This window comes from Nerophis ophidion, linkage group LG04 (genome assembly GCF_033978795.1).
Source record: "Nerophis ophidion isolate RoL-2023_Sa linkage group LG04, RoL_Noph_v1.0, whole genome shotgun sequence".
Taxonomy (NCBI): Eukaryota; Metazoa; Chordata; class Actinopteri; order Syngnathiformes; family Syngnathidae; genus Nerophis; species Nerophis ophidion.
Genome location: NC_084614.1, coordinates 62,895,625 through 62,910,630, shown reverse-complemented (window position 1 = coordinate 62,910,630; position 15,006 = coordinate 62,895,625). Strand labels below are relative to the sequence as shown.

The window sequence follows — 15,006 nt, the reverse complement described above, 5'->3', positions numbered from 1 at the left end:
ACTCGCTACTGATTTGTATCGATCTGTTAATACACATTTTTTTTTGTTTTGGTTTGTCAGACATACCTTCAAAGTAGGATCTATCGCATGTATTCGTTTCACCAATCAAATGCAGTCACTGGTGACGTTTTGACTCCGTTTCACCAATCAAACAGAACCAGGCGGTCACATGATTAACTGCCCAAAAAGTTTCAGCGGCAGACAACAACAACAATGGCTGAGACGACAACGAACGCAAACACCCCTGGCCTCACATAAAATCGATGTTCACGCTTCAGACAACCATAACAACAGTTATGTAGGGCGTTGTCATATGTGTCTCCCCAAACAAGTGGACAATTCAGCTTGCATGAACTCAACGTCAAATTTGAGGAAGAACATCGCGGTAAGTAACGTTAGTAGAAATTCTGGCTGTCACCGCGAGCTAATGTTAGCTTCTCTGCTATGAATCACTGTCAAATGTACGTAGTTTGGGTGTAATTTATTAACGTACTGCAGCCTCATAGACACACAGAGGCACACACACTCACGCATGCATACAAACACCAATCAGAAGTGCACATGTGTTCCCAGGTGCAGCCCACACCTATCAGACTTTAGGATTTGCGTAAAGGCTAACTTGTTATTTTCCTTTGTAAATCTCTGCCTACTGAGCCTATGGTGCTGTTACGTTATTGCAGCTCAATTTGCCTTAATTGTTTTTATTTTAATGTATTATTCTTAATATATTTTAAAGGCCTACTGAATTAAGATTTTCTTATTTAAACGGGTATAACAGGTCCATTCTATGTGTCATACTTGATCATTTTGCGATATTGCCATATTTTTGCTGAAAGAATTTAGTAGAGAACATTGACGATAAAGTTCGCAACTTTTGGTCGCTAATAAAAAATCCTTGCTTTTACCGGAAGTAGCAGACGATGACGTCACCGGTGGGAGGGCTCCTCGCATCCTCACATTGTTTATAATGTGAGTTTCCAGCAGCAAGAGCTATTCGGACCGAGAAAGCGACAATTTCCCCATTAATTTGAGCGAGGATGAAAGATTCGTGGATGAGGAAATTTAGAGTTAAAGACTAGAAAAAAAAAGTTAAAGTAAAAAAAAGGCGATTGCATTGGGAGCGATTCAGATATTTTTAGACACATTTACTATGATAATTCTGGGAAATCGCTTATTTGCCTATTGTGTTGCTAGTGTTTTAGTGAGTTAAATAGTACCTGATAGTCGGAGGTGTGTGTCTACGGGTGTGTTGATGACAATCTCTGAGAGAAGTCACAAAGCTGCAGCAGGACAGAAGCTCAGCTGATCTCCGGTAAGAGGCGACTTTTTACCACAATTTTCTCACCGAAACCTGCCAGTTGACAAGTGGTCAGGAACCGTGTTCGTTTGACTGCTCTGATCCATAGTAAAGCTTCACCTCCGGGAATTTTAAACAAGGAAACACTGTGTGTTTGTGTGGCTAAAGGCTAAAGCTTCCCACCTTCATCTTTCTACTTTGACTTCTCCAATATTAATTGAACAAATTGCAAAAGATTCAGCAACACAGATGTCCAGAATACTGTTTAATTGCGCAATGAAAAGAGACGACTTTTAGCCGCAAGTGGTGCTGGGCTAATATGTCCCCTCCAACTAATAACGTCACAGACACGCATCATCATCCCGCGACGTTTTCAACAGGAAACTCCGCGGGGAATTTAAAATTGCAATTTAGTAAACTAAACCGGCCGTATTGGCATATGTTGTAATGTTAAGATTTCATCATTGATATATAAACTATCAGACTGCGTGGTCGGTAGTAGTGGGTTTCAGTAGGCCTTTAATATAATATTATATTAATAATTAAAAAAATGTAAATGATATATTTTTCCCCTCGGGGATTATTAAAACATTTCTGATTCTGATATATTATTGTTTAAGTTGCTTGAGAGATATTCCTGGCTCTGAATTTGTTCATCACTATTCTTATGTTTTTGTGAATTATGTGGTGCCGTCATCAATAAACAAACCGGTTACTCATCAGTTACTCAGTACTAGAGTAGTTTTTTCACAAAATTTTTACTTTTACTCAAGTAAATATTTGAGTGACTACTCCTTAATTTTACTTGAGTAATAAATCTCTAAAGTAACAGTACTCTTACTTGAGTACAATTTCTGGCTACTCTACCCACCTCTGGTTGCATGTAACATTTCCCAGTTGTTAAAAAAATACTTCTTTCAAAGTTAGAGATTATATAATTGGGTAGGTAAACATAAAAAACAACCTAACGTGACACAAGACATCAGTAAAAATAATATTTTTTTTTAGGGGGGGGGTTTAACTTAAAGGCAGCACGGTGCCAGAGAGGTTAGTGCATGTGCCTCACAATACGAAGGTTCCTGAGTTGTCCTGAGATCAATCCCGGGCTCGGGATCTTTCTGTGTGGAGTTTGCATTTTCTCCTTGTGACTGCGTGCGTTCCCTCCGGGTACTCCGGCTTTCTCCCACTTCCAAAGACATGCACCTGGGGATAGGTTGATTGGCAACACTAAATTGGCCCTAGTGTGTGAATGTGAGTGTGAATGTTGTCTGTCTATCTGTGTTGGCCCTGAGATGAGGGGCAACTTGTCCAAGGTGCACCCCGCCTTCTGCCCAAAAAGGACAGGCAGCAGGAAATGGATGGATGGATGGGTTTAACTTACTAGAAGTTTGCATACATGCTGCACACGGTCCCAAAAAAATGACACAAGCGATAACATACAGGGTGCTATCACAAAATGAGTAACTGCACACCAAAAATTGGTTTAGAAACGTCATTTTAAAAATATACTGTTACATGTGAATAGTAATCTGCATGTTTTGTCATTTTTGCATGCAGTTTGCATACGTGCTTGTCACGATGCAAGCGCATGCCGCTGCGCATTCCTAAGTGCGCTCCGCTAAGCGCATATCCGGCACGTCCTGCCGCCGTCGCGCCACTGCGCTGCATTTTTTCAATATGCAATCTACACACCTGTGGCTAATCGGGTTCCATGCTTCTTAAGCCAGCGCAACCTGTGTTTCAGGGCCTGAACGTAGCCCCCTGTATGGTACAGTAAGCCTACACGTCTCTACAGTACTTCTTCGCTTTCTCCGTGTTTCTCCTCCCCTGTACTCATCGTCTTTTCTCCTGTTTCTTCATCCTGCAGCGTTCCTACGTTTCCTGGTTTCGAGTTGTGTGCCTCGTCTCCCCAAATTCCCTCTGGTTCCCTGGCTGCGTTCCTGGATCTTGACCTTTCGCCTGGACACGGACCTCAGACTGCCTTGCCCTACCTGACTTCAGCATCTCACTCAACACGTACCTTCAACATCTCCTGGTAACACTCAGTTAGACACAAGACATAGTCACACCATACGCATCTTGATTTATTGCACACGTCATTTTATTATATTAATAAATACGTCATTTAGCTCTAGGCTAAATTACGTCCCTGCTACTGTACCGTAAGAGTGCTGCCCGCAATCCCAAAAAGACGACACAATTGCTCATGTAACCCGGCCGGTTCCGCCCCTATCTTTATGCCATTCCGCACGAGGATCCCGGTTACACTCACATACAGGGTGCTTGCACTCAATGAATAACTGGACACCTAAATATGCTTTAGAAACATGCTGATAAAAAAAATAAAACACTGTTAAATGTAAATTGTATTCACATTTATTTTTGTCATTCTAACATGTATGCAACTGAAATGTAGTAATGCTACTCCACGGATCGATTAGTCCACATATTCTGCTGGCAATTCACTGGATTTTATGGACACCAAGAAAAATCATCACCTGCTTTATGAAAATTATTAGATAATTTTTTTCACAGCATGCCGCAAAATTTAGAAAGGGGACTGAAGACGGTAGCACTAACGCTACACCACCAGTGACAGACGGTAGCACATAGATCGGTTAGCCAATGTATTCTGTTGGAGATTAATTAGATTTCATTGGCACAAACAAAAATCAGAATCTGATTTCTGAAAAATGATCATAAAAAACATTTATGTAGCGTGGCGCAAAATTTAAAGAAGGTCATTGAGTACAGTAGCACTAACGCTCCAACACCAGTGACATAGATGCTATAGTACACAGATCGATCAGTGCTTAAATTGGCCCATTAAGTAAGACCCCAACAAAAAAAGTTGAATAATGAACTCAATATCCTAGTTATGAAGCTGCACAATATAAACTTTTTGGATCTTTTGGTACAATCAGTTTTGTAAAAGCACAGCAAAATGTGAAACAACAAAAGAAGAGTTATCACTGCAACATGCAAACACAAAAAGCCAAATGATCAACTCCATCTGTTAAACCTTGGCAAGAATGAGGACTCCGGTGCAGAAGGGGAACGATTGACACAGGCTTTATTTAACAGTTTTCTTTGACATCTCTTTGAACAGAGTGATTAATACAAAGTGGCTATAGAATCTATGATATATTAGAGCAGTGTTTTTCAACCTTTTTTGAGCTGAGGCACATTTTTTGCTTTGAAAAAATGCGGAGGATCACCACCAGCAGAAATCATTTAAAAAAAGAAACTCAGTTGACAGTAAAAAGTCGTTGTCGAAATTTTTGGATATGACTTTAAAGCATAAGCAAGCATGCATCACTATAGGTCTTGTCTCAAAGTAGGTGTACTGTCACCACCTGTCACGTCACACCCTGACTTATTTTCACTTTTCTGCTCTTTTCCTGTGTTTAGTCTTTTATTTCTTGTCTTGCGCTCCTATTTTTGTGGCGTTTTTCTCTTTTTTTTTGGTATTTTCCTGTAGCAGTTTCATGTCTTCCTTTGAGCAATATTTCTACTTTGTTTTAGCAATCAAGAATATTTCAGTTGTTTTTGTCCTTCTTTTTGGGGACATTGTTGATTGTCATGTCATGTACGGATGTACATTGTGGACGCCGTCTTTGCTCCACATTAAGTCTTTCCTGTCGTCCAGCATTCTGTTTTTGTTTACTTTGTAGCCAGTTCAGTTTTAGTTTTGTTCTGCATAGCCTTCCTTAAGCTTCAATGCCTTTTCTTAGGTGCACTCACCTTCTGTTTATTTTTGGTTTAAGCATTAGTCACATTTTTACCTGCACACTACCTCCCGCTCTAGACAGCACCGACACTCAACAACACATCATTTGCAGACTATAATTACTGCTTTGCAAACAATATTTTTAACCCAAATAGGTGAAACCAGATAATCTCCCATGGCACACCAGACCGTATCTCACGGCACACTAGTGAAAAACACTGTATTGGAGTAACAAAAGTCATATAGGCAGAACGCAATAAACAGAAAATCACTCCATAGGGAGGAAAAAGGCAATAGCAAAATTACACACAAATCTAATAACAAAAAGAACAATCCAGGATTAGTTAAAAAAGGAAAATCACTCACGCAGAGGAGACAAGAACCTTAAACAGAAAGTACACTATAAAAAGCTGAGATAACTACAAAGTAAAGCGCTCCAAGAGGAGGAAAAAAAGGAAGGCAAACCTCTATGAAATTTAACACACAAAAATCTTGACCAAAAACTTTATCAAGCAAAATCACTCTTTATCAGAGGAAACAAAGAAATCAATAAATAGGGCAAGGCGATACTTACCAAAACTTGGTTCAAGGCTGTGGACAAGGCTGGCGGTACGTAGCGAGACGATATACTCTGGCACAAGACAAGAGGAGGACCAGACATTTATACACAAGAGGGAGGGTGACACAGGTGGGCACAATCAGGCAATCAGGAGAGAAATCAGACCAGTGAAACAGGAGGAATGGCAAGTGACCTGAAACGAGAGGGAGAGTTAACCTTTCAAAATAAAACAGGAAATTACAAGACAACATGAAACCAGACAAAACCCAGACAAGACTTCACCCAGGTGTGACACAATCTTGTGGTTATAAATATGCACGATACCACTTTTTTACAATAGATCTTTTTTTAAGATACATTTTACAGAAGCATTGCGAAAAATATCAAACTGTAAAACATGCAAGAGGTTTTAGATGACCAGCTCAGTCATTAGAGTGTCCGCCCTGAGACTGGGAGGGTGTGAGTTCAAACCGAGTCATACCAAAGACTATAAAAATTGGACCCATTACATCCCTGCTTGGCACTCAGCATCAAGGGTTGGAATTAGGGGTTAACTCACCAAATGATTCCCGGGCGTGGCTGCTGCTCACTACTTCCCTCACCTCACAGTGGGTGGAACAAGGGGATGTGTCAAATGCACAGGGTAATTTCACCACACCTCGTGTGTGTGTGAGACAATCATTGGGACTTTAACTTTAACTAACAAAACAAGTTAAATAATCAACTAAATCTTCTGGTTATAAATAATCATGATAACAAAGGTTTAGATATTTTTTTAAGATCAATTTTGCCAAATAATTGAAATTGTCATTAGCAAGGTGCGTTGTAACACATTTTTCGATCATCTTAGCATGTTGGAAAGTCTGCACTGGCATGATGCACTATTATGAAATGATTTTATGTGTCATTCTATGCTTGTTTGCATCATCAAGTCATAGCGCAAAGTTAGCACAAGCATTGAACTGCATTGCAGAATTGGAAAGTAAGAACTGGTCCAAAATGGTTTCAGTAAGCAGAAAACATGGCTGACAACTGCAAAAAGCCAGCGTTTGTTTTTTGTGAACGGATGGCAATCCTGGCAACAAATGACATCTTCTTTTCCCCCCTCACTTGAGTTTTTATTGTTCATTTTTGGAATTGCAAAACATTACAATACTAACGTATGAACAAAAACAAGAGAGTGCTGTCGTGGGAGCAGTCTCGGTTCACTATATAGAAAAGAGTAATTTGTTCTTGTTTGTCCATTCGAGTACGTCAGTTTGGTTTTGTACACTTTCCCCCTTCTCAATTTGTCCTCGAATTCTGGGCCTTGAAGTCTTAAGTGGTGTGTCAGCATTTCCATCAAATAAATTTCCTCCATGGTCCGGACCCATTGATCTTGTGTTGGCGTGTCGTCCTTGCCCCAGCTCCTTGTTATTGTTATTGTTTACTTGCTGTTAGCAGTACATTTACTAGGTATTTGTCTTTCGCTTGAACATTTCCCTCATTTAAATTTCCCGAGTACATACTTACAGAAGACGTAGGTATGGTTTATCCAACAATTGTCTACAAAATTGTCCAAAACTGCTTTATTTTATCACATTTCCCAAAAATATGTATATGGCCCACATCCATTTGGCCACACGCTCTTCAGCATGGTATGTTTCTTTTCATTTGTTTACTTTTGATTTTGGGCGTCACAAAGAAATGTATTATAATCCCCAAGGAGTGCTCCCTCCAGTCACAAACCAATTCTTTCTTTGATAGTTTTGAGTTCATTTTCTCCAATTAGTGAGTAAGAACTTGCTACTAGCTTTAACAATAACATACAATTATCGGGTGTTCCAATATAGTTCCAGTTTTAGTGCCTCCAGGTGTTTCTTCTTGGCTGCCATGTTGATTATTTTCTGTAGCCAGTTGGCTTCGTTCCCAACAATTAATTTCCCCTTTCCCTGTCGTCATTGTATTTTAATTCCTTCCAAATGTCAACCCACTTTTGTTTGACCCCACCCGATGTTCGCCATTATGCACTTCCGCCATCCCTGTGCTGGCAGTGATCCTGCATTCATTGGGCCAAACACTGCAGCTGCCAGCCCAGTCAATGGGTGCATGATTTAGGCAGTGTGGCTCTTTACGTGATCGTCAATGATTAATCTCATAGATACCGTTTGGTGAGTGATGTTCACTGTTTTGTTTTGTTTGCCATTAGCCGGATTACTGTATTTAAACCTTTTGACACAACTTTTTGGAGTGTTGCTTTGAATTCTAGTGTAGATCCAGTTAAAAACGTGTTACCGTATTTTCCGGACAAAAAAGGCGTTCTTAAAATTTTATTTGCTTTTTTCTCAAAACTCGACAATGCGCCTATTAACCCGGTGTGCCTAATGTAAGGAACAGGTTTGGTTGAGCTTAGCCACCTCGAAGCAATTTGTTTGGTACATGGTGTAATGATAAGTGTGACCAGTAGATGGCAGTCAAACATAAGAGATAGGTGTAGGCTGCACTATGATGGCAAGATGTCCCAAGTAAACAACACCAACATTTTCAATGTTCTATTGAAAATATAGAACATTACACATGGCGTTCAAAAATCTATCACAATGCTTTAGTACGACTTTGGTGAGCCATGAAGCCGCACCCCTTGATGGATTGTATTGTGCTTAACATACAAGGATTGTTATGGTGTGTGTATAAGATGAGACATATTATCTGGAATTTTGTTTCGCAATATTATGCAAAAGCACCTTTTCTTAACTTCTGGTATCTGCTGATCTGTGTCCTGAAAGTCCTGAAAAACTGTACGCGCCCGCGCCGACACCGTGGTCGATAATTATCTTTGTTTTCCTCTGTCTTCTTGTTATGGGACATCCATCCTCTGCTCTTTGCCATTTTTAAAATAAAGTAGAGTAAAGTTCTTACTTATCTCTGTCAGTAAACTCGCCATGAAAGCGCTAAAACATACCGGTGTAATGACTTTACATCATTCACCCAAGGAACTTTAGTTATTAGAGAGGTCCGGTCGGACAGTTTTTCATGGGACACATTTCCTGTGTTGTTGTTTCCGGATGAGGAGATGCTGCTCCGTTATTGATTGAAGTAAAGTCTGAATGTCATTAAAACAGTTAGCTCCATCTTTTGACACTTCTTCCACTCCCGTCCTTGCACGCTACTCCGCTACAACAAAGATGACGGGGAGAAGACTCTGCCGAAGGTGAGCCACGTAAATAAGACGCCCACAAAACGTGGCGTTCCGAAAGCAACTGTCAGAAAGCGACTTGAAGATGATCTGTAAAACATAATCTATGCAACATTTTGACCAAAAAAACAGCACTACATGCTATGTAGACCACACGGAAGTGTTTTTCATTTAGAAAAATAATAAATAAATATGACTACTTTAATGCGCCCTATAATCCGGTGCGCCTAATATATGAAAAAATATCAAAAATAGAGCATTCATCGGCAGTGCACCTTATAATCCGGTGGGCCCTATGGTCTGAAAAATACGGTAACCTTGCAAGGTAATTTTACAAACTCTTTATTTTGTCAGAATGGCGATATTAATCGAGAAATTGATAAATTAAAAAACAGTATCACAACAAAGCTGTACACATTTCCATTCTAGGATTGTTCCGCATGTGCTTATAAACTTTCTATCCTAGGTTTTTGTACTACTTTTTCTTTTCTTTTCAAGCTAGCTTGGCTGTGTTGAATGAATACAGTGGTACCATGGTTTTTGTATTCCCCACTTTTTGTAGGAATTGCTTTCGTATACTGTCTCGGTTATCGTACGGCTAAACTGCCACACAACCAAATACTTAGTTTGCCCATATAGGTATACTGTGTTTCATTCGGTGGAAATGAGTAGCAACTCCTAGCAAAGTACAAGGTTGGCTGATCCTCCTTGGATACTCATCGCATACAAGAGTCTTAAATTAAGGTAAAAGTGATGTCAATTAGTTTGCTTTTCACATTGTTTTAAAGCTATAGTAATTTTCACTAAAATTGATTTACTGCTACGCCATGGTTGCATGGTGATGCGTGGATCGTTCTCCCGAGATGCAGCGGGAATTCCGGAGGCAAATGTGCAGTTAAGTCAGTGATTTATTCTCATAAATTAGGCAGGAACAAACAAACAAAGCAAGTGTGCCTAAAGCACGGAGAGCTAACGGAATAGCTAAAGCACAAGGCAAAGCTTAGCTCAGGGATACAGAGGGTAGACAATGTAGCTTGTAACGTGTAAGCAAATAAAACAGCCAGACTGAGTGAGGCGAAAGGCAGGACTAAATAGCTCTCTGATCAGGGCCCAGAAACGGGTGAGCGTCTCGAACACTAATCAGAGGCGGGTGACACTAATCAGCACCCATGACAACTAAAACACAAACCCAGGGGTGCTGAAAACAAAAAGAAAACAAACATGATCCAGGCAGCGGATCATGACATTTACATTATTTCTTATGGGAATAACAGCGTTAGCTTTCATAAGATTTGGTCTTAGGACCTTTTGAAACTGATTATTAATGAAAACCGAGGCTTAACATTTTTTTTTAAATATGAAAAAATTAAAGGAGGATTTTTATCATTAACTCTTAAATAATCTTGAAATACAACATTGCTGCAGTACACATTTTTTCCCATTACAACAAAAAATATCCCACTGGTAACACCCTGTTTGATTACCATAAATTGATTAACGTAGACGTCGACTTAAACATGTTGAAAAACCTATTCGGGTGTTCCTATTTAGTGTTCAATGGTACGGAATATGTACTGTACTATGCAATCTACTAATTGTCATGATCTGTGGTTTGGATTATGTTTTTGTTATTTTCTGTTAGTTTCAAGACTCCATTAGTTCCTGTTTTTGAGCACCCTTGTTTTTGTTTTTTTCCATGGCGACTTATGATTTTCACCTGCCTCTGGTGTTTGGACCGCACACCTGTTTCTAATCAAGAGATTATTTAAACCGCTTTTGCCAGTCAGTCGGTCTGGCGTCATTAAAGTAGTTTCACCTAATACCGTGGTTCAGGCTGTTTGTTCGCGTCATGCCTTGCCAAGTAAGTTTTAGTTATTTCTGTCACGGCGTGGATGCAAACCCAAAATTCTCCCGCTGCAGGTTCCCACACTACCTCCCGGATTTTCCGGGAGACTCACAAAATTCAGCGCCTCTCCCGAAAACCTCCCGGGACAAATTTTCTCCCAAAAATCTCCCGAAATTTAGGCGGCGCTGGAGGCCACACCCCTTACAGCTCAATGCAGACCTGACTCAATGTTGTGACCCTCTTAAACAGGACAATACTGCCATCTACTGTACATAGAATAGAATGTAAATAAATTCTACATTTAAGTGCAGTCAAGGAACATGCATTAGGGAGTCTCTTCTGAAGCCCACAGTAAAGAGACGTAACTTCATCAAGTCGCCTGGTTATTGACTCCAACCCAATATATTACACCGTCGACGAGCAAAATGAAGAAATACGCTTGCAAGTTCCAGAACAATTGGAAACAAAACTTTCAGTTTATCCAGGAGAGTTCGAAGAGGACGGGGTATGCAGCCATGAACTGTCAGTCAGCAAAGCACAAAGCATCCGCAGCGCATCATCGTTCACAACCCAGTATTATGGCCCACCTCTCAAAATGGAGACCCGATGGTGTATCTTATGCTGAGACAATGATGGCTATGCTGAGAGCTGGAAGCAACATCCCGTTCTTATTTGTGGATGTCTATAACAAATCCGTGAAGGAAGTTCCCAAATTCGAAGATCGCTCACCAATATGCAAATGGCAGAACAAAGGTTACTCAAATAGTGAAAGGTAAGTGTTTTTATTTTTTTTTGTAACCAGCAAGCACACTACAGTTAGTAAAACAACTGTGTTTTTTTTACTGTGTATTTGAAAGGTGCCGTCGGAAATTGAACTATTTATTTTATTTATATATATAATACAATAAATATATAGAGCTAGAATTTACTGAAAGTCAAGTATTTCATATATATATCCATCCATCCATCCATTTTCTACCGCTTATTCCCTTTTGGGGTCGCGGGGGGCGTTGGCGCCTATCTCAGCTACAATTGGGCGGAAGGCGGGGTACACCCTAGACAAGTCGCCACCTCATCGCAGGGCCAACACAGATAGACAGACAACATTCACACTCACATTCACACACTAGGGCCAATTTAATGTTGCCAATCAACCTATCCCCAGGTGCATGTCTTTGGAAGTGGGAGGAAGCCGGAGTACCCGGAGGGAACCCACGCATTCACGGGGAGAACATGCAAACTCCACACAGAAAGATCCCAAGCCTGGATTTGAACCCAAGACTGCAGGACCTTCGTACTGTGAGGCAGACGCACTAACCCCTCTGCCACCGTGAAGCCCTCATATATATATATATATATATATATATATATATATATATATATTTATTTCATATATATATATATATATATGAAATACTTGCGTTGGTGAATTATACGCCACCCCTCTTAACCACGCCCCCGCCCCAACCATGCCCCCGCCCCACCCCCGACCACGCTTCCCACCTCCCGAAATCGGAGGTCTCAAGGTTGGCAAGTATGAGCATGCCAGTACACGCCCTCACACGCGCCGGGCGCTCCAAGCCCACGCTTCGCCGCAGCTGCAGGCTGCCTGTCATCAGAGCACCTGGTAGCAATCAAAGGGACAGCATAAAATCCAGCCACTCCTTGGATCCTGCGCCGGAACGTCAGTAACTCTTGTACTAAGCATTTACGTCCCTGGCTTCCCTCTCGTTGTCCTCGCCTCTTTCGTCTTTTGCCTTTTTGCCTCGTTGACTTATGTCCCTTTTCCTCCATGCAGTACCCGTCTTGTTTCGTGTGCTTGAGCGCTGGATCTCGACCTCCCCCCGGAAATTGGACTGCCTTCGTCGTTCCTCGATCACTCGCCTGGACTCGGACATTGTCGCTTTCCGCCTGCCCTCGACCTCCTGCCTGTCCCTGGATCTCCCTTGTGCCTACCCCCTTGGTCAGACGAAGGTTTCACCCATGACGCATGTACAACACCCTCCTGAATTATTCACATGGTTAACTTTACTCTTAATCCTGCAACCAACACTTAGAGTAGCATACACATCCCACACAAACATCAAAGGTTGCAATAAACCTGGTAACCTTAAGTCTTTCGTGGTGTCGTCTCCTTCCAGCCCTAACGTACATAACAATTTCATGCCACAGTTTCATGAAGTTCATGTCTATACTTTCATGTCCTAAGTTTTTACCTCTACTTCCGCGTGAGATAGGCATGCTGCCTTCGCGTTGTTTTCCGTTTTTGTACTTTTTTATAGTTAGATTAATAAATATGTTCCTACCTGCTACCTTTGTCCGGAGAAGTCTGTTCGCATCCCGGGAGAACAACCCCCCGTCATGACACTAATAAAAGTTTCAATCAATCAAAGATCCCACATTGATCCATACATAAACTAATGCACTTGTTTGTGTTGAAATTCAAATTTGAACCACTGGCTTTTGATTTTAATTGTTTTGTATGTGTCCACCAGATGACATTACTTGTTACATACATTACAAGCGGGCAGCAAAATTCCCCAAATTTTAAGTTTTTTTTGTTTTTTTTTAAAAGGTGTGTCGCTTTTGTTGGATGATTTAGATTGTTGGTACTCTAGCGGTTGCTTTAAGGACATAATAAACCACACCTGTTTACTTGACTTTGTCCTCATTATTCACTGCCATTGTTCGATTGTGCACATAGCCATGTTGTTCTGGTTCAACATTCATTGATGCAGTTAAGCGTGAGTAATTCTGTGCGACCGCTTTAAGTAACCGTCAAGAGTTTTACCCAAAGGTGGGGGTTTATTGTGACCGCCATTTTGAGTCGCTTTACGTAAAAAAGATTATTCTGCTCTTTGGTTGAATAAACGGCGCTAACGTTTTGTGTGTCAAAGATACTTCAAGTTGTCTTGCTTACGCGACACAAGCCCAACATTACAATATTTCAATATAATAGGTCGGTTAATGATTTAAAGTGGGCCGATATAAGGCATGAAACTCCGGGGCTGAAAATGAGTCCCACTTTAGCCGTGGCGTGTCTGTCAAAGAGTGTTTGTCTGCATTTTAAGTTGAGCTATATAAAAAATAAAAAATACAGTTAAAAAAGGAGACATTTCAATAAAGCAAATCAATGATCCAGTCTCATGTTGATAGTAATACAAACTAAAAGCCCCATTTAAGAACGTTCAGTTTTGGTGGATTTTGGCGGTGCCAGTGGACCAGAGCGATAGTGTTTTGCCTAGAGGAAGACCACAGTTCCTATGAGGACTGGCGCATATAGCGTCAAACTGACACAATAATACCACAATTATTCAGTATGACTGATCTTCCCATATTAAGAAACTACACATTTTACTCAAACATTTTGTTTGCAGTTTACAGTCATTGCATTGTTTTTTCTTTTTACAGTACTTTTGAGTTTGTTGCGTGGCTGGTCGTGTCAGTGTGAAACTGTGAACTATCAAGCTGGTAGCTATTTATTGCTACCATGCTCATTTTCGATAGCTAACAATAGTATTACCATTTTGATTTGAGCATCAAAAATGACTGACTTATTTGTAAAGCACGAACAGAGCCAAGACAGCATCAATCGGAAAGTCATCCTTGAGCTTATGCTAGCAAGCAAAAGCCAGGGCAAATTTGATCCTGGACTGTCCTTTTATCCGGGTAGCCTCTCTTTTCCTTTTTTTTTGTCTCCTCAGGCAACACTTTTTGTTTCTTTGGTTGTTTTACAGCTTCTACCATGATAAGTAATTGCAGGTAGGCGTTCTTTTTATTTTAATTTTTCTGGCGGCACGTAGGCGTTCGCATTGACTTTTGTCTTTTAACAAATGGGGAAGGGGGTCAGTGACATATGCTGTAAAGCAAGTCAGCACATTTGTAGTTCTTGTGTGGCGGGGTTCCAAAATCAATGTCCCTAAGTGCCAGTAAAAGCAATACAGACCCCCTCAGGACATGACAAACTAGTTGCAAGTCCATGTATCATCCCAAAAGTTATGAAAATACTTTATAAAGATTGAAAAGTTATTTAGTGCTGCTTTAAATAGAATGTTCCGACTAATGCACACTTAAGATAAACACTATCTGCAATTAATCACAACTAATTACACGTTAACTATGAACAATGCGATTAATTGCGATTGTTCAAAGTTCAAAGGCCAGCATCTGAGATGTTATGGGGGTGTATTAGTGACCAAGGCATAGGTAACTTACACATCTGTGAAGGCACCATTAATGCTGAATGGTTTATACAGGTTTTGGAGCAACATATGTTGTCATCCAAGCAACGTTATCATGGACGCCCCTGCTTATTTCAGCAAGACAAGTGTTAGAACAGCGTGGCTTTGTAAAAAAAGAGTGTGGGTACTTTCCTGGCCCGCCTGCAGTCCAAACCTGT

The 15,006-nt window shown here is 40.6% G+C and overlaps 1 long non-coding RNA gene across 1 annotated transcript; it reads left to right on the top strand.

Moving 5' to 3' along the window:
• The first annotated feature begins 200 nt into the window (after positions 1-200).
• Positions 201-12,769, top strand: LOC133550586 (uncharacterized). The gene is made up of 3 exons (XR_009806326.1): positions 201-385; positions 3,165-3,332; positions 12,406-12,769. It is a non-coding gene; the product is annotated as an uncharacterized LOC133550586 (long non-coding RNA).
• Positions 12,770-15,006: the final 2,237 nt, after the last annotated feature.